Source organism: Astatotilapia calliptera, chromosome 22, assembly GCF_964374335.1.
Source record: "Astatotilapia calliptera chromosome 22, fAstCal68.1, whole genome shotgun sequence".
In the NCBI taxonomy this organism is placed as follows: Eukaryota; Metazoa; Chordata; class Actinopteri; order Cichliformes; family Cichlidae; genus Astatotilapia; species Astatotilapia calliptera.
The window spans coordinates 17,447,489-17,471,047 of record NC_137442.1 but is presented as its reverse complement, the minus strand read 5'-3'; the positions used below and the strand labels follow the sequence as shown (position 1 = coordinate 17,471,047).

Below are 23,559 nucleotides of genomic sequence, written 5' to 3'. Positions count from 1 at the left end.
TAATACATCGATAGATGTCCGGTGATTGCCAGCACAGAGTCAGTGGGCTCTCCGCTCTGTCACCAGGAAATTGTTCATAGTTAACAGGAAGGAGGACCATAGTCTCAACAGGAAGCAATGGGCAGCCACTTTGGAGAACCTAAACCTCTCCAGAGCCTAAAGGTGAAAGGTGCATTTTTGGAAAACATATGTCACTTGTACAAATCTTCTCCTCAGCGGATACGAAAATGTGTCAAACAGTATGTTTTCTTGAGTGTGTTTTGGTTCGCAGATGCGTGTTGTCCCAAAAAACACAGATTTGTTAAGTAAATGAACACTTCCTGTGCGAGAGTGTAGGTTTTTAGTCTCGAAATGTTTAGATTGAAGGAACTGTGCTATTTTAGTTATTTATCGAGGGCTTGATGGCATTTCGGACATGCCCTGCGAAAACACACGGCGGACTCAGGAATATTCCCCGTGTTTATGTTTTTATCAGGCGCTTGACGCTGTGTTTGTTATCCCTGCTGATGGAAATAGACAGAAGCTGGAGGTTCACAGGCACAGGAAAGGCTTTGTTGGCAACCAGAGCCTTCAGCGCTTGTCACTGCAGGCGTTAGCCTCTGGAAATCTCCACTGATACACTGTAGCCCGAGTCCTTGATGGTGGTCGGCTTCAGCTGAGGAGGTATTGTATGCATTTGGTGGGTTTTAATTAGAGACTACTGTTAGAAACAAAGACAATGAAAAAGACAGAAAAAAACAAATTCAAATGACTTGACAGGATGAGGAAAATCAAAGTTGTGACATCCCTGCAAATGACTGCAGACCCCAGATTCAAAGCCTGGCATTCACCACACATATTTGCTTTGTAGCTTTTTAGCGATTCTCATGAATATTTGCGAGCATGCTGTTTGGGCGACAGAGGGATCCGCTCTGTGTCTGTTTGCGTGTGTGTGGTGTGCGTGAGCACTGTTGTGGTTATTGATGCATGCTTCTTATGAGGCACGACATTATGAGGCGGCCAGAAGTTAAAAGGGTGGTGGTGTGTTTGTTGTGTGTGTCGAGAGTGTGGGAGCGAGACAGAGAGGAGAGACAAAGACACAGAGGGAAAAATAAGGAAGCAAGACATACTCGGAGTAAAATTAAAAGGGGTCAGAGGATGATAGAGAGAGAGGCACTCACGCCAAAACATATCGAAAGCATGTGTGGCTTTATGAGGGGAGGGGAGTCGTAAAAAAAAGAGTTGTGCAAACGGGGATAAAAGCAAGAAAAGTGTAAATGTGCATGCATGTGTGTGTGTGCGTGTGTGATACAGTGGCAACCTGATCCAGTGGGAACGTGGGTTAAACGTGGGCCGCATGGAGCCATAAGCATAACAACAGGAAACCCTGAGTACAATCATGGTCTTAACCCGAACTTAACCCAAACTGTTCCGTAGTGCAAGTAATATGCGTATGTTCGTACTGTGTATACATCTATTGTTATTCCTGATTATCACTTGCAGTTGCACGTAATCAACCCTGTCCCTGTTTACATGCAGCAAATTTGCAACATCAGGTAAGCAGAATTTTGGAGAATTAGCAATCACGCTTACGTGAAATAGTCACCGGCTTCGCTTTTTAATTTGATTTTGGAGATTTTGTTGACAACCAAAGTAATATTATGCCTTCTCATGGCCGTGGCAGTACTTGGCCAAGGTCGGGGGATGATTATGGTCTTTGTCAACACGCAAACCGAAGAGCTTTTGCCGCTTAAACTAAAAATCCCAGTCACTTAAGTCAAAGTCTTGTATTCTGTGCAGCCACGACACTGGGAAAGTTCACTGATGTAGGTAGGTGCTTCGCCATGCAAAGTCCTAGAGGTGAAAAGCAGAATTCTGAATTGAATAGGAAACCAGTTCAGTGAGATCAGCAGAGGTGTGACATGAGAACATCTGGAGGATCTGGTTAGGAGCCTAGCAGCAGCATTCTGTACAAGCTGCACATGATCCAAGTAGGTTTTACTGAGGCAGGTAAAGAGTGATTTACAATAATCCAGGCAAGATGAAATCAAAGCATGAACAACAATCTAAGGATTAATAATTTCTTTTTATCTCAAAATTTTCAAACTTTAGTCCACAAGCCAATGGTTTAGGTCAAGCTGGCCATATTGGTCTTTTGTACAATCGATGCCTCAGTTAAACTGTAGGCCTGCAAAATGCATATAATACTTACATAATCATGTATGATTGAGTAATAAATTATTACCAAACTTGTTTATTTTGGTCCATGTGGCAATAAAAAAAAGAAAGTAAGGGAAATAAGTGCAAAGAACAAATGAATCATCCAAACCTGATAAATATTGAATATTTTGAAGCTTTAGATCTACAAATGAAAGACCCTGACAGGACTCATGGGTTCAGACCAAAACAAGTTTTGTTTACTCTTTAATTCATTATTTGTCATATTTGTCAATAAATAAAGTGAAGATGAAAAGAATAATGGAATATGCACCATGTTCTCTCTCACTCACACTCGCACACACGCTCATCCACACTGCAGATCTAAATCTTGTTCTCATACAGACATTTGGCCGTGAATCACCATTGCTAAAGAAATTATGTTCAATTTAGAAAATATGTTATTTTAACAAAGTGGACTGTTTTTAAAGCACATCTGGGTTCTCACACTGATTTGACAGTAACTCCTCTATGTGTGTGTGTGTGTGTGTGTGTGTGTGTGTGTGTGTGTGTGTGTGTGTGTGTGTGTGTGTGTGTGTGTGTGTTAATGGGTGTGGGATCTGCAACAGCAGCTGGTGGATTATACAGAGCTGATGTATCCCTCATGTCCTTCAAAAGCTTTCGTCATGCTTCCTGTATTTTGGCCAGTGGTACATGATGTCACTTCCTGTGCTGGATAGCGTATGTGTTTGGGTGTTCGAGGGTGTGGACCATACTGAGACCCAGCTGTACTCGACTGTCCGTCTGTCCCAAATTGATTTTAATGACAGAACAAAGGGCAGATATGATTACAGGACTTGGAGTGAAATCAGGTAAATTTCTTATAAGCTGAAACTGTTTCTTCAGACTTAGGAAATAAATGTAACCACATACTTGTGTCGCAGCATTTCTAAACTCATATATGTAATGGAAGGTTTTTGAGCTTTAGTAAATGGACTGGTGCTCATATAATCCTGCTGTGCTCTAACTGAGCAAACAAAGCACTATTTACTACTTCATTCATTCCCACACAGCTTTATTTTGTCCCTTTAAGCACCTTTAAAGGCCTTTTAAAGATGAAAATATTTTATGCATTTAAAGTTTTTTCCAGACTGATCTATTCTGAATGCAGATGTTCACACCACTCACGTAATTTACAAGGATACATTTGTGGCCTTTGTCATTTCAGATCAAGCTTGATTTTTCTGATTTTTCAGATGTGAATAAACAGATCTGACCAATCAGATCACTGCACCTGGCAACAACCATGCTTGTAGCTCAAAATGCTCACTGGTATCGAATACACAATGATATGGAAATAGTAAAATAATACTATTCTAACTCAGACACACTGATAGACGCTGCTCCGGGTCAATCAGTTTGCTGTAGTTATTCCTCTGGCTTCTCAGATGTAGCCCCAACTCTGCCAGCAAGAGCTCAAACTGTCCCACTGACATCCTGAAATATTTACGAAAGTGGTGGTGATCCAGTTTTGACTCAAACCATGAAGCTCTCTCTTCAGGACCAGCTCATCATCACTTGATGTCAATTTGATTTTTTCACAGTACATTTTTTGAGGATGATTTTTCCGACTCTTTCAGTGAGTATTTACCTTACACGACAAATTCGCATCCAAAAAACTCCTTTGTGCCTTAACTATCACTCACACTGATGGATCCATCGAGGAAAACTTTGAGTTCAGGATTTTCCTGAAGGATACTTCAACTCAGGGGAGGCAGACGAGGGTTTAAACCACCAAAATGTCCAATTATTAGGAGACCTGCTCTACCTACAGAGTTGCAGCCGCCTGGTTAGCTCAGCTTCTGGGTTAGCTGACAACACAGTTGATCCTCATCTTTGCAAAGTCTCCACCACACTTCCGCCTTTCATGTTCATGTTCATGTTTACTTAATCGGGGTCATGTCTGTTGTCACCGATGTCTGCTTGGTTTGTTTCTGGCCTCTCCAAAACAAAGCTTTGCCAACAAATAATAATGGTTGCAGATGAACTCACCCTCTTTTCATCACAGAGGTCTAATCTGAACTTTGATCTTTTCATTAAATGGGATACTAAACAAATAGAGTTTGCATATAAAACTCGAACATTGTTTGAACTCTGTGAACCTTGACTAGGAGCCGTGAATGCAGTGCACTGCGCGTGCTTGTCTGCACGGGTTTGTGTTCTGACAACGCAGCCCCGCTGAACCCAGTCTGCATGACCACTTGACGAAGTTTAACGAGCAAATCAGTGTAGAGCCTGATGGAAAACACCCCACATTTTAATGCAGATTGTACCCACTAGGCGTGACAAAACAAGTCAGTATGTCAGCCGCATTGGAAAATAATTTGAAATGTTACACGGAGCTGAAGCATCCACCCAGTCCTGGTAAATATCTGAAAGTGACTGATGACAAAAAAGAAATCATTACCAAAGAGCAGGACTATGGGCCAAGAGCCACACGAGTTTCTATAGAGATGAATTAGCGCTGTAAACCAATCTGTTTTTCATTTTTTTCTGCTTTATGACACATTGTTTAGTTAGTGAAGGCCATAGTTCGCATTTTCTTCATCGTAGAAAATGTGATGCATTACTTTTACAACAGCAGAATAAACGTGATATGATTACTTTAAGTTAAAATTCAAAATTATGAACACAGGCTGCATGGAGTTTGCATGATCTCCCCGTGTCCAGGTACTTGGGCTTCCTCCAAAGACATGCAGTTAAGTGGGGTTAGGATAACTGGAGATTCTGATTGACCCTTGGTTTGAATGTGAGAGTGAATAGTTGTCTTCACTCTGTGTCAGCCCTGCAACACAGCAGGCTGGTGACCTGTCCAGGGTTTATCCCACCTCTTGCGCTATGGTAGCTGGGTCAGGTTCCAGTCCTCCTTCAACCCTGAATTGGTTAAGTGGAAGAGAATGGACGGATGAACACTTGCTAGTTCATTTCAATTTTCCTCTCTTTGTAATCACATCTTCATCCATAGTTTCACGTTTACAAACCGTCCCCTGTGAATCCATCTATTCATTCCTCCATCTCCCTGCTCTTCTCATGTATGTTCCCTCCACTTCCCCTTTCATCTAACTGTTCTTGTTAGTGTGACCCCATTAAGGAGTCTATGGTTGGCAGCCCGGCTGCTGGGACACGTGGTTCATTGACTGGAACTGGCCTGGTCTGGCAACACACTCTGTCTTTTCTCTCACACCATTTATTATCTGTACTGGGATACTCCCAGGACCCAGGAACTTGTGCTCACATGAACGCTGACGCAAACACGCACACTGAGACAGACACTCGCACACACTGGAATATAAGCAGCTCTCTCGCTCTCAGTGTGAGAACTTCGGCAAGGTCTCTTCACCCGAGTCACACAGATGTTCCTCTTGGCACCTCAGCAGGTTGTGGTGTGGCGGCTCCGGGGGCCTTTCTGGGGTCTGGAGGGGGGGGGGGGGGGGGGGGGGGGGTTGCTGAGGGCCAAGCAGGGCCCCAGAGCCTGGATGATAGCTTCCTTTGTGGGACACAAAGCATTGTCTGTGCTGGGAAAGGCCATGGGGATGGGAACACCGCCCAGAGCTGGACACTGAGCAGCGATTTGAGCTTTCTGTGTGTGTGTTTATGTGAGAGTGAGACACAAGCAGTGAGTCTGAGTGTGGGAGAGAGAAAGTGTGTCCTCACACATGACACGCAGTAAGAAGAGTGTGTGTGTGCGTGTGTGTGTGTGTGCATGTGAAAGCCTGTCTGAGAAGGTGAGAGAGCAGTTGGAAGGACAACATCAGAGTAGTTCACTACTTTTCTCTTTGGGGTCTCAGCTCAGCTGCCCCCTTTTTAAAAGATGTATTTCCAGAGACTTATTGTGTGTTGGGACACATAATAGACCGCTAAGAGCATTTGCTTTTTTTGCCTCACATTTAACTCTATTAGGATCACTCGACTGTCGACACTTTACATGTTAAAGATTGTAAACATTAAACTCAATTTAATTTAGTTCACTGGAGAAACATCTGTCTTAAGTCCACATACGAGGTGAGGAATCACACCAACATGAACTTCCTCATAAAAATATAACAACTTACACAATTTAAATGTGTTTAAAGGCAAGTCCCTCAAAACCACCAGTTACAAGTGTGTATTCCCCAACCGGATGGCAAGTGTTTGCAGGAGGTTGCTGGCTGTTGTTAGGTGAAATCGGAGGATGCCGAATCAGAAACTTGCTTGAGATTGATTTGGTCGCCACAGACTGTCACGGCCACCCACAGTTTGAATGGATGACAACAGCTTTTCTGTTAACACTCACCATTTACTCTCTGAGCTGTAGTGAAGTTTGCAGTGAAGTGCAGAGCAGACTGGAAACAGAGAATGTTCACCTCAAAGTAAAAGTTCTTGCCTTTTACTTGAGCCTTGCAGCTGCAACCAACAGATCTGGAAAAAGTGCAACTTTGTCTCCGGTTTGCGTCACACGTCTCACAGGCGCACTACAGCTCGGAAAGTAGTTTGCAGGTGTTTGCAGACAAGTTGGCAACTTCTGTGCAAACTACTGGTGATCAACCAAACTGCTCGCAACCAAAGCAATGCCATGCAAGTTTTCAATACAGATATTTGTTGCTGGCAATTTTCATGCAACTGCTCATCCACCAGTTGCAAAATGCAAGCTTTTCTCTAACAATCGGTGGTTTCCAGAGCATCACTAACTGGACTCTTATCATCTTTGACTGAAGCCTTAGACATTCCTCTCAGACGGTACTTATTAGTGCTTATTTTAAGTCAAACTCAATTCAAACTCAAACTCAAACTCAACTCAATTTTAACTAAAGTCCTACTCTGATCACTTTGATTAGTGTGTTTGTTATGCACACTGGATCCATTGCACCAAACCATCCAACCATCAAACTCAAATGTAATTTCTGGTAAAAGGAAGAAGAGGCCAAAAGACCAAGGGTTGTTTTTTAGTGTGGCCATAAAAAATCCACATCAACAGTCTTAATGTGGGGGACTAATTTATAGCAAGTACCACCATCTAACACCAAAATAAAAAAATACTTTTGCCTTCCTTGGGCTTGGACACCTCTCAGAACCAGTGATGATCCCTAACATGTAAGGCATTTGAGTTTAACACAGGAGTTGATGTCTGGACTAGTTTGAGGTTTTTGGTGAAACTGCAAACTCACAAGTGCTTCCAGTCTGATCTGAAAATAGAAACAGCACTCCAACTGATCCAAAGCTGCACAAGGAGACGGTTTTGAGAAATCGATAAATATTTTGATAGTTTTTATTATTCCATTGAAAACTAACACGTGCCATAAATAAATGTATCGTATTAAGAGTCATTTTTTCAAGTTTAATTTATAAAGTGACAAAAAAATAACTTTTACTGCCCTGTGAGCTTTGCAGGAGCGGGTGGATAAAAATGGGAGCAATACTGCGTTTTCAAACAGAAACAACATCAAGGCAGCATCAAATTAACCCAGGGATAAAGCTGTTACCATAACAACAGTCAGCCTGACAAGCAGTCCCACCCAGCTTTTCTTTCAAATATGATAAGATATGGTGCTGATGAAGGACCAGGAAGCATGGAGGCTATTTTAAGACTTTGGGAACTGTCGCTTGCAAAGTAAAAAGAGAAAGAGAAAAAAAAAAGCTGGCCTGAGCCAAAAGAGTGAGGTTGCATGTGTGCGTGAGCGTGAGTGGGGGTTTCGGGGACGGTGGGAATGGATGAGGAATGTCAGAAAGCCAAAGAAGGGGAAAGAATGAAAACAAAAAAGCAAAGAAGTGGTTTATGCCCACAGAACAAAGATGGAGAGAGGGGTTTTTTATAATTGGCCTTTTCCTTCGGGTCCCAGACTCACTGGCTGAGAGGAGGAGACAGGGGGACAGAGGAGTACTCTCTCTCTCCAACACACACACAGACACACACAGACCGCAAAGACAGCTCAAACTGTGGAGGAGTCCAGGAAGACACCAGGAGAGTTTGGGACCGAGGTGATGTGGAAACCTCGATAAACCATCGCCGTCTAATTACTGTCGCCACGGTTCTTTCCTTGGCCAAGCTCGTTACACCAAAACAAAACACGCACATGCACTGACTCACAAAACAACACACAACCACAGCTGTTAGAAAAGCTTCTGAAAACACACACACACACACTAAAACAGTACGCTCCACCGCTGCACATGTGAACATCAGAGCAACTTGGCCTCAGGCCATGACGCTCTCTGTGGGTAGCTGTGTTTTACATAAGACAAGCGTGACCCTAAAGCACCGCGAGGAACGTGTGTGTGTGTGTGTGTGTGTGTGTCCACTCTGCAAACCACCTCGGAAAGCCCCGCTCCTTAAAAGCCATGTGGGTCTACAAACCCTGCAGAGCTGCTGTCTCATAGTTTATTCAGTTATTTCGAGTAGCAGAAGATATTCCAGCATTTAAGAAAGAAGGAAACCTGAGATGATTTGTGTGGTGGTTTGTTCTCTCACAGGGAGGTGCAGGAAAATTGGAGGTTGGTGTTTTTGGTATTGTTCTCCGCTGTGTTGCTGGGATCCAAAATCCCAAATCCAACACTTGGACTTTGATGAAGTGTGCACAAATCATGTTTAACATAAAATAATGTTTAAAAAACATAATTTGAATGCACTGGATGGTGAACAGATTTTTTAAAAAAAGTAAAAATCTGCCCTAGAAAAACAACAAACGTGATTTTTTCCACATTCTCGCACAGGAAAAAACCTCAAAAGAGGAGGAGGAGGGGGAAAAGTGGGTGTTTTTTTTGTTTGCTTGTTTATTTTTCCTAGACTTTATTCAAAAACAGCACTCAAAGTCTTGGCTGGTATTTTCTGCATCATTTCACAACAAATGTGATTGGTTGGTTTGGGTCTGATGATGAGTCGCACTGGGAGGAGTCTTGCAATGCGATCGAGAACCAGACTTTTGAGCTGGTGATCAAAAAGTGAACCTGAACAAGTAGATCGACGTGTAAAGGGATAAAGGTTTTCTTTTAAAAGCAAACCTTTCCCCAAACAGGAACATGTGTGAGTGCTGAACAGGTGCTCAAAGTTCCTGTTAACACAAAGGTTTGGTTACTTAAATTTAAGAAGGGAGACGAAATGCACATGATTGCCAATCAGACTGTGTGTCTTCACACACACTCAGGCAGTAGTTCGGTGGATGTTGGCAGCGAGCAGGCTGCAGTAGCTCTGGTCGCAGTGTCTAGTTTCCACATGATGAGTGCGTAATCCTTGCAGGTTCCTGCCTGCTGCTTTGTTTTTCCTCACTGTCTGACTCATCCCTCCAACCTGTGGGAAGGAGGGAGGGATGGACTATGTCACTGTCATAATATGGGATTACTGTCTACAATACACTTTCTCAAAAGGATGGGAAAGATGCCCGGGAGGCTTTTTTTTTCTCTCTTCTGTCTTTCAATTGTTCTCAAATTGCAAATTTTGTTCAGTTTTTTGTTCTTTTCCTTCCTCCTTTATCCTCTCCTTTCTTCTGCAGTTTTCTGAGTTGCATTCAGTTTCTTAATAGACACACAGTTGGGTTTTATCCCTAAATATAAGATCGCCCAAATCATCTGGCGTCTTTCAGATTTTGTTCTTTAATCTTGTTTTATTTATGAATTCTTAATCCCCCCCCAAAAAAGACTGGTTTTAATTCCACTTTATCCCTTTAAAGCACACTATCACTTTTCACAGTGATTTAATAACACAGCCCTGGAAATTTAATGTCTTAGAATTATGTCAAAGTTGTTGATCACGCTGCAGGAACTAAATCTATCCGAGAGAGACCCTGCTTCAGGTTTCTGTCAGGACATTTAGTTTTGATAAAAGTGATTAACGGGGCTGATATGGGAAAAGGAAATGTGCTTGATTATGGAATAATTTGCTGAACAAGTAGTTTACAAATCACTTTGGCTGGTTGGATTTTAATTAAAGTAAATATTATAGTAGGAATTACACTTAGAGTGTTTTTAATGAAGTGAAGAGGCAACATTAAGACTTACTTAGTGCACGAGTAACTTTCCAAAGCAACTCTTAGGTGACTAAAATATCATTAACTCGTAGATGGAGTGAAGCGGCTTAACCTCGTCTAACTTCTGGGTATTTACGGAAAAGGAGACACAAATTATACTGTACGTAATTTTAAGTAGTGTGTAATTATCTGGTAACTTTGCAGAAAATCTATGTTTTCCCATCTTACATCATCTGTTCGCTGTACTTTTCAGGAGTCAGGCTGTATTATGGAGTGACTTAAGCTTGCATTTTTACATCTCTATATTTATATTGTTATTTAATATTCATTATTGTTCAGTTTCATTGGGGTTCTGTTTCACTTAGGCACAACGCATTTACCATCTAAGAAATGAGGAAATATATTTCCACTAAATTACCGGGAAATTATAAAGTACTTAAAATTACTTACAGTATAATTATTTCTTTGTTTTCTGTCGACCTGGTGTACCCTGCATCTCACCCCATGACAGCTGGGATAGCTCCGCACCTCCACAGCCCTGAATTGGATTATCGGAAAAGGATGGATGTTTACGGTAAAAGCCTGACTTGTTATCCTTTATTCTAGTGTACCTACCTGTAAGTATTTGTATGATGATTTAATTATAATGGAGAGCATACAAGATTTATAAGCTGTTTAGTAAGTGTTTATGCACCTTCATGTTTACAAAATTAGTTAGGAAATGATTAAATGCACATGTTTACACTTATCAAAGAGTTTTTGTGTATATGTGTGTGTTACCAGGTAATAGGAAACTGTCTGAAATGTAAAAAACAAGAAAAGAATCCTGGAAAAAGAAATTATGTGGCGCTGTGGAGAAATCATAATTTACTTTGGCCTTGAAAAGGTGGAAATTAATAGCAAGCATAATAGTGCCAAAAGTGATATAACATAATGCAACTTTCTCTCGAGTCACTCCTACTCCTAGTCAGTCCCATCAATCCCAGGTCTTATCAGTCGGCACCTGCGCCACTGCTCAGCTTTAGCTAACTAAATCTATCTGGATCAGGGTTAAACTGTGTGGGATTACAGCTCCGTTTAACACTGACGCAGAGACTGAATGCCTCTCTGAGTCTACCTTCCAACACTTTAACAATCGTGCCTTTTCACACCCGTTTGATGTGAGGTGACCTGCCAAAAGCCATCTGTCTTTCAGCTTTTGATAATGTAACAAAGCATCCATTTAACCATGCACGCCCAAAACTTTTTTTTATTTCATACTGTATCAAAGAGCGCCCTGGCGGAGAGCAATGAAGCAAGTTTCATTTAATGACCCTAAAGCGGCCTGGGGCATTACATACATTTATATCAGAACGTTGACTTGAGTTTCAACAAATTGACAGTTCCAAGGAAAACAATTTCCACCTCTTTCAAGATCCTACATGCAGCTACAATGGATCTGAGATGCGTGCTGCAGAGGCTCGATGATTTGCCCTTTGGGTGGAGTAGCAACATCAAAAGCTTCACACACACTGCTTTCCTGGGTGCCAAACAGGCTTAAGAAAATACACTTGAGCTTAAAGCTCATCTTAGACAATGCTAGCATACGGCCGTCCACCTGGCAGGAAGCACAGAGCCAATAACGAAAGATCACCTGCACCTGTGCTTATTACCCAACCTCAATGTTTCAAAAAATCCACCCCAAACGAACGGAAGGAAAAGTCAAAAGACTTCAAGTGGTCCGTGTCAAGGCTGAGCTTGACGTGTGTTTTTGAACTTTGAGGTCTGAAATGATTTTTTTTTTCCGCCCCAGGAGTGGAGATGGGGCACCTAAACAAGGCTGGTAAGAAAAACAAATGAAGGTCGGGGTATTTTTGTCTGGAAGAAAAGGAGGAAGCTTTGAATTCCGAATGCCAACAGTTCAAAGAGCTGCACTGGTGGTTAGGAGCATATATGCACACACACACATCCATATGTATACATGTAGCCATTCAGTTTAAAGAAACAGGGTGCCTCTTGGATCTTCACAAGGCCATGTTCATGGTTACCGTGGCTGCCAGTCACACACACATATAAGACAAACTTTCAAACTGAAACATCCACTTGAGCAGGTTGCATTAGGTTCACACATGGAGATGTGGGCCATCTTCTTCCCTTTAAGCCATCTTAGACCAGTAGTGCGTACAGACACACACACAGGATGGGCCTCGTGTGCGAGAACTTGCAGCAACTGTGGCGGTAGCTGCACAGTGACCTTTAATCCCTGACCGCATGGGAAAGTGGCTGCTCTCAGCTGTCGGGACCCTGGGGGACCCTCTATAATAGTTAAAGGATGATTAGGCATCAATGGAAAGACATCCACAACATGCAGCAAGGAATTCTGCATTCACAGTTTAACATGTTCTCATTCCCAGGGGTGTAAAATTGAGATGTTTTGCCAGACAAAGAGACCCATCTCCACTGCCACTGATGTACCAGACACATCAATTTTATAATAATTTCAAATCTAAAATGATATATCTATTAATATAGAATAAAATGAGATCATCGATGAGAGTTCACAGCCTTGTTTAAGAGCAAGAAAATTCAGGAAAGCAGTCAGGAGACAGGAGACAGGAGACGTGGTGTTAATCACAGGTTTGTCAGCCGGGAGCCTGCAGTGTGTATACTGTGTGAGACATTTGTGCTTTGTTTTGCCCCCTGTTTAGTTTGGCTTTGGCTCGCTGTTTAGTTAGAAGAAGAAGACGTACTCTGAGAAATTACTGTTATAGCAGCAAAACATGAGACACACTTGGCTCGATAAAGTCGATGCAAAATTACAGAAGATACAGCTCAGAAAGGTGAAAACTGCATTGAAGAAGAAGCTCAATAAATAGAAAAAAGAGAGAATAAATGAAGTGAAAAAAATCACTGAATTAAAAACTAACAAATAAGGGAGTTGAACTCTATGGACAAAGTACTGGGCAGCCTGCGGGAGCTGCTGAGCCACAATGTGAAGCTCCTGGAGAATAACTGTTGTGCTGATGTTAATGTCAGAGGAGGCTTGGAGGTCTGACGTTAGCTGAGATTCATCAACTTTTACTTGCAAAAATGAATGTTTAAAGTGTTCCTATTTCCAAAATACAGCCATTTATGTGCCTCAGTACCCCACTCTGTAATTTTACATGAGGTGATGTAAACGCTTCCACTTTGCAATAATGCCATTTGCTGTTGATTTGTGGAACTAAGAGGGAAGAAATTTCACAAACGTGGCTTGTTTCCCAAAATCAGTGAGCTCTTTAGAATGACCCTGTCTTTCACCAGTGTTTGCATAGGTAGACTGTGTGTATATACACTGTAAATCTAAAATGAATGCATGTATTGTGGAATGAGCGGGTAAAGATATGTTCTTGTGCTAGCAGAGCTGAAACAGATGTTAGAGAAGGCATCCAGCTGCATGTACAGTAAGAGTTGTAGTGGATGGGTTAGTTATCCATAGGCATTCATCACAGGCACAGTCATTTGGATGGCGTGTGGCTCAGCTGATGGAGGAATCCAAAAAGTATGTCGATTCAAATTTGATTCAAACAGCAACAACAACGGCGAATTCCCTCTGCAAATACAAGGGAGTGATTCCCACAACTACCAGTTCAATATCTGGGCAACAGAAATATCCCTTTTGTAGTAATTTGGCTGAGATTACACCAAAACTAGTGCAGTACCTCCATTCAGGTCAAAATATTTCACTTGACGCTGTTAAAAATGACGCTGTTCATGAGCAGGTATGAATCGATGGATGGAGCTGAGACCAACACCAAAGGACGCCTGGTATAGATCTCTGATATACAAGTTTATGAGAATACAGTAAAAAAAAAAGCATGCTGAGGTTTCTCATGTGACATCTTGTGCATGTTGCTCAAGAGTTGTCTGACATATTGTATGTGATACAACCGCTGGATGCTAGAGAAAAATGTGCATTCAATGAGTGATTCCTACTGGCTGCCAAGCGCTCAGTTGGAAAAAAGCCACTGCATCAAAAGCCTCCTACTGATTTGTTTTAGTTGCTAGCAGATTTCTCCCTGTAGTTTTTCATGCTTGTCTGTACATGCTGTAGTAGTACTAGCTGTAGTATTAGCAAAATGTGAAAAAGTGCAACCCAAACCAGGAATGGCAAAGGTTCGCCTTCAAAGTAAAGCTGAGTACACGCTGAAGTGACTTGTTCATCATGCTTTGGGGCACATTTTAGGCTCTGGTTGCCTTGGTAACCCTCTAACATATTCACTACCACAGCCTTCGAATGTTAACTCTCAGGTCATATGTCATTAACAGTATTCTTAACTCTCATTGGTAGTTGTTTCAGTTGCTTGGTTATAAGTTGAGAAAAGGTCATCTCAGGTCCCATGCCAGCAGTTATTGCCTGTAGTCATTCACTTTCTGTTGTCTCAGATCACGACGTCACTTCCAGTGTGGACACTGCTTAAAAGCTGTGCCTCAGGGCTGCAGCCAACATGCTTCAAAAGGCATGACTTTAGCTTTAAAGTCCCTTATTTCTGATTCATGTGGCACTTTTCACAGTTTCACTTCAGCTCAAAGAGTAGCCAAACAATGTGTGTAGGACAAGTCCGTCACTTCCCCTCAAACTACGACTAGCGACCAAAACCATCACAACATTGCCAACATGTTTTTCCTGGCCACAGTTGATTACCAGGTTCTGTAGGCTTGTGTGTTACTGGGACTTTAGCAATCATCTTCCCCGCAAGTGCTATAAACCTCCAGAAGACATTCACACCTGTTCGGGAAATACCTGTTTGGTTGCCAGATGATCACAGACCAGTCTCTAGGCCAGCGTGTGACAGGGGCTTTATTCACGTGAGCATTGTGTGATTAGTAGTCCCTGTCTGCAATACAAATTAAAAGTACAGACCCACATGGATGAGTGTACCCAAACCTTTTTACAAAAAGCACATTAATATCATCGAAGAGCAGAGGTCCACTCATTAGTCTCAGCCTCATAAGCCCTTCATGTCAACAGTGATTGCCCAGTCATTGCTCAGCAACTGCATATAGGCTCCAGGGGCACCACCCAGGGGGACCGGGGGGGGGGGGCACTGCCCACCCACCAAAATCTGACAACACCAAATTCTGTTTTTTGTGTGCCACTGCAATATTTTTAGTGGGCCCCATACCGCCACCCCTATGGAAAAAATTCTAGAGGCTTCCCACTTATAGGCTCCACAGCCATCATGGCGAACAGAAACTGTCTTACACGATTGTTTTATTGTACTTTTTATATTTTACATTTATATTTATTATTGAATCTTGCACCAAGGGAGTGGCACTCCAATTTTGTTACACACAAGGTTACGAAACACGACCAACACTTTGCATGTCAAGAGTTTGGAGAGATGCTTCTGTTTTGTTTTTAACTCTTCAAAAGCAAAACAGAAACATTGTGGGGGTTTTTGCTTTCACACAAACTGCAATCATTATGATTTCCATTCAAATAACTTTATACACACACTTGTAACCAATTTACTTCAGAGGCTGAGGAGCACATTCTTAACTTACCACACTAGTTTTGGGGGTTATGTAGGAAAAAAATAAAGCTCAGTTTGATTCTCGCACTTCGACTGAGTGTCGTGAGGATGTGCAGAGGTCGCCCCAGGATGCTAACAGAGTTTGGGCTGCTCTCTCTTGGCTTTGGGCAATTTTTACACTCCAACAACAAGAGTCAACACTGCACACGATTATACAGGCATTACTACATTTAGACATCAGCATGCGTCTGCACGCACACACACACACGTACACACACAGCAGAATTTCTTTCCAGCCATTTAAGACCTAAGAATATTTCTTGCCATGTCTTTTGGTTCTCACAGTCCTCAGTCACTGTAGGAATGCTAAGTATCCAGACACCCCCTCTCCGGTTGAGGGGACCAGTGGTTAGGCCCATGATTTAAAACAACTCGGGTTGTTCCCATGTCACACGCTGTGACAGGGGGCACCATCTATGCCACGGCCCTCAGCAGTCAACTCTCCATGTGCAAGCTACACATACTTGGAGTGTTTCTTCTGGGTGGAGCAGAGACATCCACCTACAGTAACTCTGTGTTGGTGAAATACAGCAATTTGTTTCTGTGCATTCAAGCTTTAGCCTGTTCAGCTAAAATTAAAGCATCATCTCCTTTTTAAGATGCAGATTTCATTTCATTTCTGGACATTTTTAAAGACACCTTGCATGACTTGCAGCAAAGCACCAAAATGCTTAAACGTCCCATAGGAATCCTTAACACCAACAAGTTTTTCATTGCTGTAAAAGGACATCTGATCAAAGCTGCTTTTGCCAAAGTTAAAACAGCTTTGACAGAAAGGTCTACCAAAAAAACCCAAAAAACAAAATGAAAAATAAATCTTAGTGATTAATTATTCTTCTAAAGGAAAAGCCCAAAGCGATGGCTCTGAGCAAGAGAGGAACAATGCACTTATGGCTTCAGAAGATTTTATGAAATGGTTATCAGTTATATAAATAATGTGTAATTAGTGGTAAATAAGAAAAGCCTGCAGACCCATGAGATGGGTGTGGTTTAAATACCAATGAGTATTAACAAGCCTGTTCTGGTGCCAGAATAACTTCAGTGGTTAAGCACAAAGTAAACATAACTTCTCCGGATGCGGAGTTTTGCTTTTATTTTAATAAACACCGGGTGGTATTCATGTACATCATGAAATAAATGTGGTTTTAGTCCAATCAGATTAGCTATGAGTGGTCAATGACCATGCAGACCTCAAGAATCACCATCGATTGTTACAATCCCTCAGACAGCTGGGACCCCAGGATTCACAGATGCCCAGGCGAGAGAGGTTGGAGATGGGACCGTAATTGGGTTGGGGGTGGGGTGAGTGGGTGGGGGTCTGGAGCTGTTAAATATACACATGCAAATGTGTCCATGTCTGTGTGAGGCAAGTTTGACATGTCAGTGACCGCATGCGTGTTAAAAGTTTCGTGCTCTGAATCTTTTCATTGTCAGCTTGGCAGCTGATTGTGATTAATATTTTACAGCCGACAAATGGAGAGCACAGGCAGGAGTGTGTGTGTGGGTGTGTGTCCATATGACAGCAGTATAATTGACATAATTACCCACCCCGACAGACACCGTAACACATGCACATGAGCAGCGTCCTTCGCTTCTCAGCCCACATGTTTAAGAATCAGACATACGTGGAACCGGCTCATGCAGAGAAATGAGCACACTGTGCCACTGCGTACACACACGCTAATGTGGTGACTTTGAATCTGTGATGCTTTGTTACAGTTTGGTGAGTTTATTAACTGTACTTCAGCTTAGATAAAGCTTGGCTTCATTTGAAAGATGGATAACATTTCAGTTGTGGAGATAAGTTTACATCCACTCATCATGGGCATGAATGTTGTGGTAATTTGGGGCTTTTAAGGATTTCTTTCCATTATTCTTTATCCAGGGTTTAATGATTGTACTGCGTACATCTCTAATGTCTTTGAACAAGTTGGAATTTTCTTTATTCCACAAGATCAAAGCACAGCTGTCCTCAGAAACAGCTCTGTTACCATTAGTGGTGTGAATACTGCAAATTATGGCATCGATCTGATAGCAAGTAAATACAGGACCTATAAAGGCAACTCGTGTAAGGGAGCAGTGTGTCATGATTTATGAGATTAATTATCGTCAATCTACAAATTCACATTTTATTGAACAGCAAACTCAGACGATAGAAACAAAGCATCGATCCAATACCAACACCAGCGTCGGTAAAGATACTATCGATATTTGGATTGATCCACCCACCTCTATAGACAGGGGTGCACATAAGTGGTCTGCAGGTTCGCATTCGCTGTCAAAATAAAAGACACGCACCAGACACGCGTTGCAACTTCTTATCTGGTGCGCGTCTTTTATTTTGACAGCAAATGCGAACCTGAGGACCACTTATGTGCACCCCTGTCTATAGCTACCATTGCTGCTGTGTTAAACAGTTAAATCCATTGTGTGGCTGCTCTGTGATGAAGGTTGGACAAAAACAAATGTCAACTCCTGCAGTGGTGGGGTTTTTTTCCAGTTGTTCAGCTTGTGGAGGATATTTCTCCGTCCTCTTTGTAGTATTTAACCGAGCGAGTGAGCCGATCATACATATTTAGGGGAGCATTCGAGTTGTGGCTCCTTTGTACAGCTGTGCAAGCACTGGTATAATGGTGGCAAGTTTAGTCAAATATAACCAGCAGCAAGTCTTAGAGTGGTATGTATATTACTCAAAGCATGCAGTGATGTTGTGAACTTGCAAAACAGAACTTAGTAATTTATAACAATCTGTTGCTTTTTGGATCCTCCTCCAAAACATTCAGTGAACCAGACTATGAGAAAGCTTGACTGAGTGTCATCATAGTGTCCAACTTTGCTGCATTACACTTTGTCTTTCAGACACGTCGTTCATAACTAAGATGCTTCATGAGTCACTTTTTTCTTTTCTCTTCTTCACTAAAAAGCTTTGTGCATAAAGGTCCTGCTTGTGTCTCATTTTAATGACATAATGTATTTATGTGGTATACCCCTTTAACAGGCGCACAACATTGTCACACATACAGTTTTGATTTTACTTATTTTAAACATTTATTATAAATTTCAAAAATGCATTTATTTTAAAAAGAAAAGGCTAGCCAGAAAAAAAAATGCCAAAAGTTTGATTCTTTGCTCTTTTTATTTTTTGCAAAGAGGGCAAAAAGCTTCCATCAGGCTACCTTGTTACTGGCTCTTTGGTTCCTCTGACCGTCGGCCTCTTTTTCTTTGGGTGGGTTGAGTTTCCACTTTCACTATGGCGGTTCCAGAGTCCACTACTCAAGTAACCTGTGCTAATCAAAAGCACTAACATTTGTTTTCCCAGGAAGCAGACAAAGAAAAGTAGCACTTTAAAGCAGTGGTGTCAAACATAAGACCCAGGGGCCAGAATCGGCCTGCCAAAGACTCCAATGTGGCCCAGTCATGGAAAATGTGAGCGAGGACATAAACTTTATACTTTTAACCCTATTTTCATAAGTTTTACAAGCCTCCCATATGGTCATTCAAACTACACTGAACTAAATAAGTAACAATACCAAAGATTTCCTGTTTCTTCATTATCTACTAAGAAATTTGTGATTTTTACAGTTGGTTCATATTTTTAAACAAGAACATATAACCTTCCAATCTTCCATTTTATCTACAGCACAGTCAACATAATGAGATAACAGAACTGTTTCTGTAATTTTACACATTTGTTTCTTACAATTTAAGCCCCAATCAGCATTTCTTTATCATGTAGAAAATTAAGGTGTATTGTTGAAAGTATACTTCTTGTTGTTACATTAAAATATCCCAATATCTCAAATATGTCTATTTGGACTATACATTTCTGTGCCTATGGTACGCAGCACTTTTATACCTTTGCTTGAATGGCACCTGTTTTGTGAACCAGACTATAAACATTTCACACCCATAATGCATAAAAAATAGCGTACGTGAAGAATAACAAACCTTCCAGCCCTTTAGTCTCTTTCTTCTCCAGCGAGTAATCGCTTTACAAATGAGGGCGTCACATGCTTCAAACAGCAGATAACTCATTTTGGAATGAAAATTAACGCCAAAGTTAAAACCGTTATCTGTGTTGTTTGCTGTTTTTGTACATGAAAACTTCAAAATAAAATCTTTATCCCATGTGAAAGTTGTCCCCGATGAGACTCCTTTGATGGGGGCTTTGAAGTGGAAGAGTCGTGGTAATAATGGCGATGATGGTAATTGATAACTGTGAGCTGAACAGTAAATGGCTGTTCATTGGGGATAGGAAGTGCTGAATGCGAGCCAGACTGGATGCTGCCTAGCCTCGGGCTGTGTGATAATAAAAGGGAGGAGCTGGAACAGTCATGATAAGGAAAAGTGGTGATTGCATGTGTGTACTTGTTTTTCTCTGTGTCACTGCATCTATGTGAGAGTATGTCCGTTTATGTGCTGAAAAGCATGTCCGTGTCCGTGTCGCCGTTCTGTGTACGTGGTGTCAGCTGGCGGTCGTACGGGCTTGTTAGGGGAGCGGGTGTAAAGGTCAAAGTTTATGTGTGGGGAGCAGATGGTAGACAAACCAATGCATGCTTTCATTCTGGGAAAGAAGAGATTAGCAGAGGTATTTAAAGAGAATATGATAACATGAAAATATGATTGAGTATTTCTGAAAGGTTTGAGTATTAAATGTATAACCCCGCCACGTCAGGGTGTCTGAAGAACACCACATATTGGTACTCTAGTGCTGAAGTGTCATTCCCAAGCTTTTATCAAAGCAAACAAAAAAGTTGCTTGTGACTTTGTGTCTCAAATAATATATAAATGTTTTCTGTTCTCATGTACAGAACGACACAATTTGTCAGTCCTTCCAAAATCTGTACAAATCTCTTCAGGAGAAAGGAATAGGCAAGCAACTGCTTGGGTCCGGAGGCCCCCTGAGGGCTAACAAACTTCAAACTGCAGCAGTGGCAATGTGTAAAGTTTGCAATGACAAGGAGATACTTGACCCTCCTCAGGGACCCCACATGACTCCACTCACTTCACTTCAGCTGCAAGTGGCATGCATAATTCTGTTGAAACAAACCAAATGACAATAACAAACACCTCTCAGTGAAAAAGGAGGGGAGTTATCCATCTGGGAGTGAAAGTAACAAAAGAAGGAAGAAAAAGCAAGACAGTAGTAGTGCAGCAGATAATAATGATTTATCATAATGCTAAATACTTAAATGCTGTTTGTCAAGGCTTTACTGTGAGAGAGAAACATTTGAATAAAGCCCTTTAGCATCAAAGAATTCCTTGGGGGTTTTTTTACTTTAATTTTTAACATTAGTTATTTTCGTAACTAGAGTAGCATAGTGAGTCCAGGTCTGCTAACCGTGATGCTAGCAGACCTGTTAGAATAGCTAACAGGAAGCTATGTTAATATAGCTGCCAAGAATAGAAGCTAGTAGTTACAGTAAAACTTCACAACCAGTCAGCTTAGCCTTGGTCCGTATTACAGCAATCAACATGGCCTCTTCCATTTTTAAGCCAATGTTTTATCTGTTGTTTTTTCTTTGGGTAATTTGGAGGGGAACTCAGCAAACTTGGGCAATACTTTTTGGTACTTAACTGCTGAATGTTATGTTTGGAGCAGGTTTGCATTTTTTTTCCCTGTCTTTCTCTCTCGCTCTCTCTCAGGTAGAGTTTTGTGCCAGAGCTTTCTAACTAGCAACTTTTGCTCAATAACCAGTCGACTTGTGGCATTTAAGGACCGCTAACTGCTGGTGCTGCTACTCTCTGCCAGATTGTTGTTGCCATAATGAAGGTAATTAGGCCTCCCTTGTTTCTTACAAGTTTTCGTGTTTTCCGCCCAGTAATTGCATCCTCTCCCCAGTTGTCATCTCGAACCTCAGCAGATCATCCGGTCACAAGCAAAAGGAAGAACCTACAACTCACCTGCCTGCACATTCTCCACCGGTTCTCTTTGTGCTACACTGGATTACCACCTGCCTGCCAACTGCCCCTCTGAAACACCTGTTCAAGAAATCTACAAGTAAGGCCTCAAACTGTAATTACAAACTTTGCAGACTCCACTTGTCTGCTGTTAACACCAACAGAAACGCCACCCCTGCTCCAGCACTGGTTATGTAGTCCATACCACTCACCTCTTGCCCCAATAACTCGTTAACATTTGTTATTAAACCTTTCAAAACCGCTGTAAGTTGACGTGGTGTGCTTCCTAGCTCCAAATTGCAGTTACAAAGGACATAAGTTGACTTTTAGATGCAAAGCTATATTGACAAGAGTTCTATGTTTACATTGTGCCTATCAAATAAATGGATCCTATGCTATCCTGGTTGGAGGGGGAACCTATGAATTTATGAATAGAACTCCAGCAAACTCTAGAATTGCCACTGGGTGCTAGGTTTAGGTACAAAAACAATACTCGGGTAGAGAGTTATTCACGGTTACAGTATTGGAGCTGGGTTCTTACAACTTCTCAATAGGGAAGAACTCCCACTGTCAAAACTCTTCAGTGAACTGGGGCCTATGGAGCTGTGGAGTAAAAGAAAAACAATCTCAACTCCCGTTGTTTTTTCTTGGGGGGGGGGTTGGATAAAAGGTTTGGTTTAGATTTAACAGCAGTAAAACATCTTTAGGATATTAAGTATTAAGGCTATCACAGCACCAGAGCCACATTTGCTTTTTGATTTCACGCATCAGCAAGGCGCCACCGTGCAGCAGTCACCATCGACCATGACAACCGGCAGCTTCCCATACACAAAATGCTTCTGTTTTCCAGGAGCATGTTGTAGTTATCCTTTGAAAACTGGTGCCCCTGTAGGACGATATCCTGTTGTCATCAGTGGCAAATCCTTTGTTTTCTTTTTTATTTCAATTCTCACACTTAAGTCATACAATATTTAGGACACAAAAAGTAAAGATTGGGGTAATATCTTATCTACCAAACACTGAATATATTGTTGGTTCATTTTCATCTCAAAATTGCATGGGCAGTTTAGATGACGAGGAGCGGGTTTTCAAAAAAGGTATTGTTGGAAAAAAGGAAACAAACATACAAATGAGAGAAAGAGATATGAGAGGCAAAGACAAAAATAGTCTGAAAATAAACAAAGAATGTTAAAAAGGCAGCAGAGAGCTGTTCAGATAGCTTTTATCTCATCTTGTGAGTGTGTGTGTGGGTGTGAGAGTGTGTGCGTGCTGTAAACTCCTGGAGCCAGCAGGGCGGAGTCAGTTACTAACGAGTACAGATTTTCCCACAAGCTCCAGCTGGTTTGAACACGCTTGCTCCTGCACGCGTCTGTATATGTTTGTGTATATGTCTGTGGCAGTTATCGGTACATGTTTGTGTACATGATGGTTATCGCTATATGTTTGCATATGCAAATTTGTAGCTGTGTTGAAAAGTTAACTTTAGTCCTCACAATTTTGTTGTTCAACACCAGCTTTGTTAGTCATTTATTGATTTTAGGAAAAAAGACAAAGCTTTATTACTGGCTTTTGATTTTATTCAACAACACTTCATAAATAAATCAACACCACATGCAACACATGACGATACAGATGGCAAAAGAATGAGTTCCAAAACCACAAATTCTAACAGAGGGAGGAGGATTAGCAAGACAAAATGCAGATTATATTTCTGAAGACATTTTTTGACTGTAAGATTAGTGACTTTGCTCAAAATTAAGAAACGTCAACAAGACACTTGTTTTTTGCGGCGTAGGGGTGGAACAAAAAGTGATATATTTGGATAAGCATTAACATGTTATCAGCTAATACTAACAAGTCTGGTTAGCAAGCTATATCCATACACCACTTGACTGTCACAACGGACACATATATTTGTTTAACAGTTATAACAGCCTAAAAACAATTCAGTTTTTAGACTTAACAAACAG

At 41.5% G+C, this 23,559-nt stretch overlaps 1 long non-coding RNA gene across 1 annotated transcript; it reads left to right on the top strand.

Moving 5' to 3' along the window:
• The first annotated feature begins 524 nt into the window (after positions 1 to 524).
• LOC145423437 (uncharacterized) lies at positions 525 to 21,890 on the top strand. The gene is made up of 4 exons (XR_013904473.1): positions 525 to 663; positions 10,645 to 10,707; positions 21,335 to 21,461; positions 21,531 to 21,890. It is a non-coding gene; the product is annotated as an uncharacterized LOC145423437 (long non-coding RNA).
• Positions 21,891 to 23,559: the final 1,669 nt, after the last annotated feature.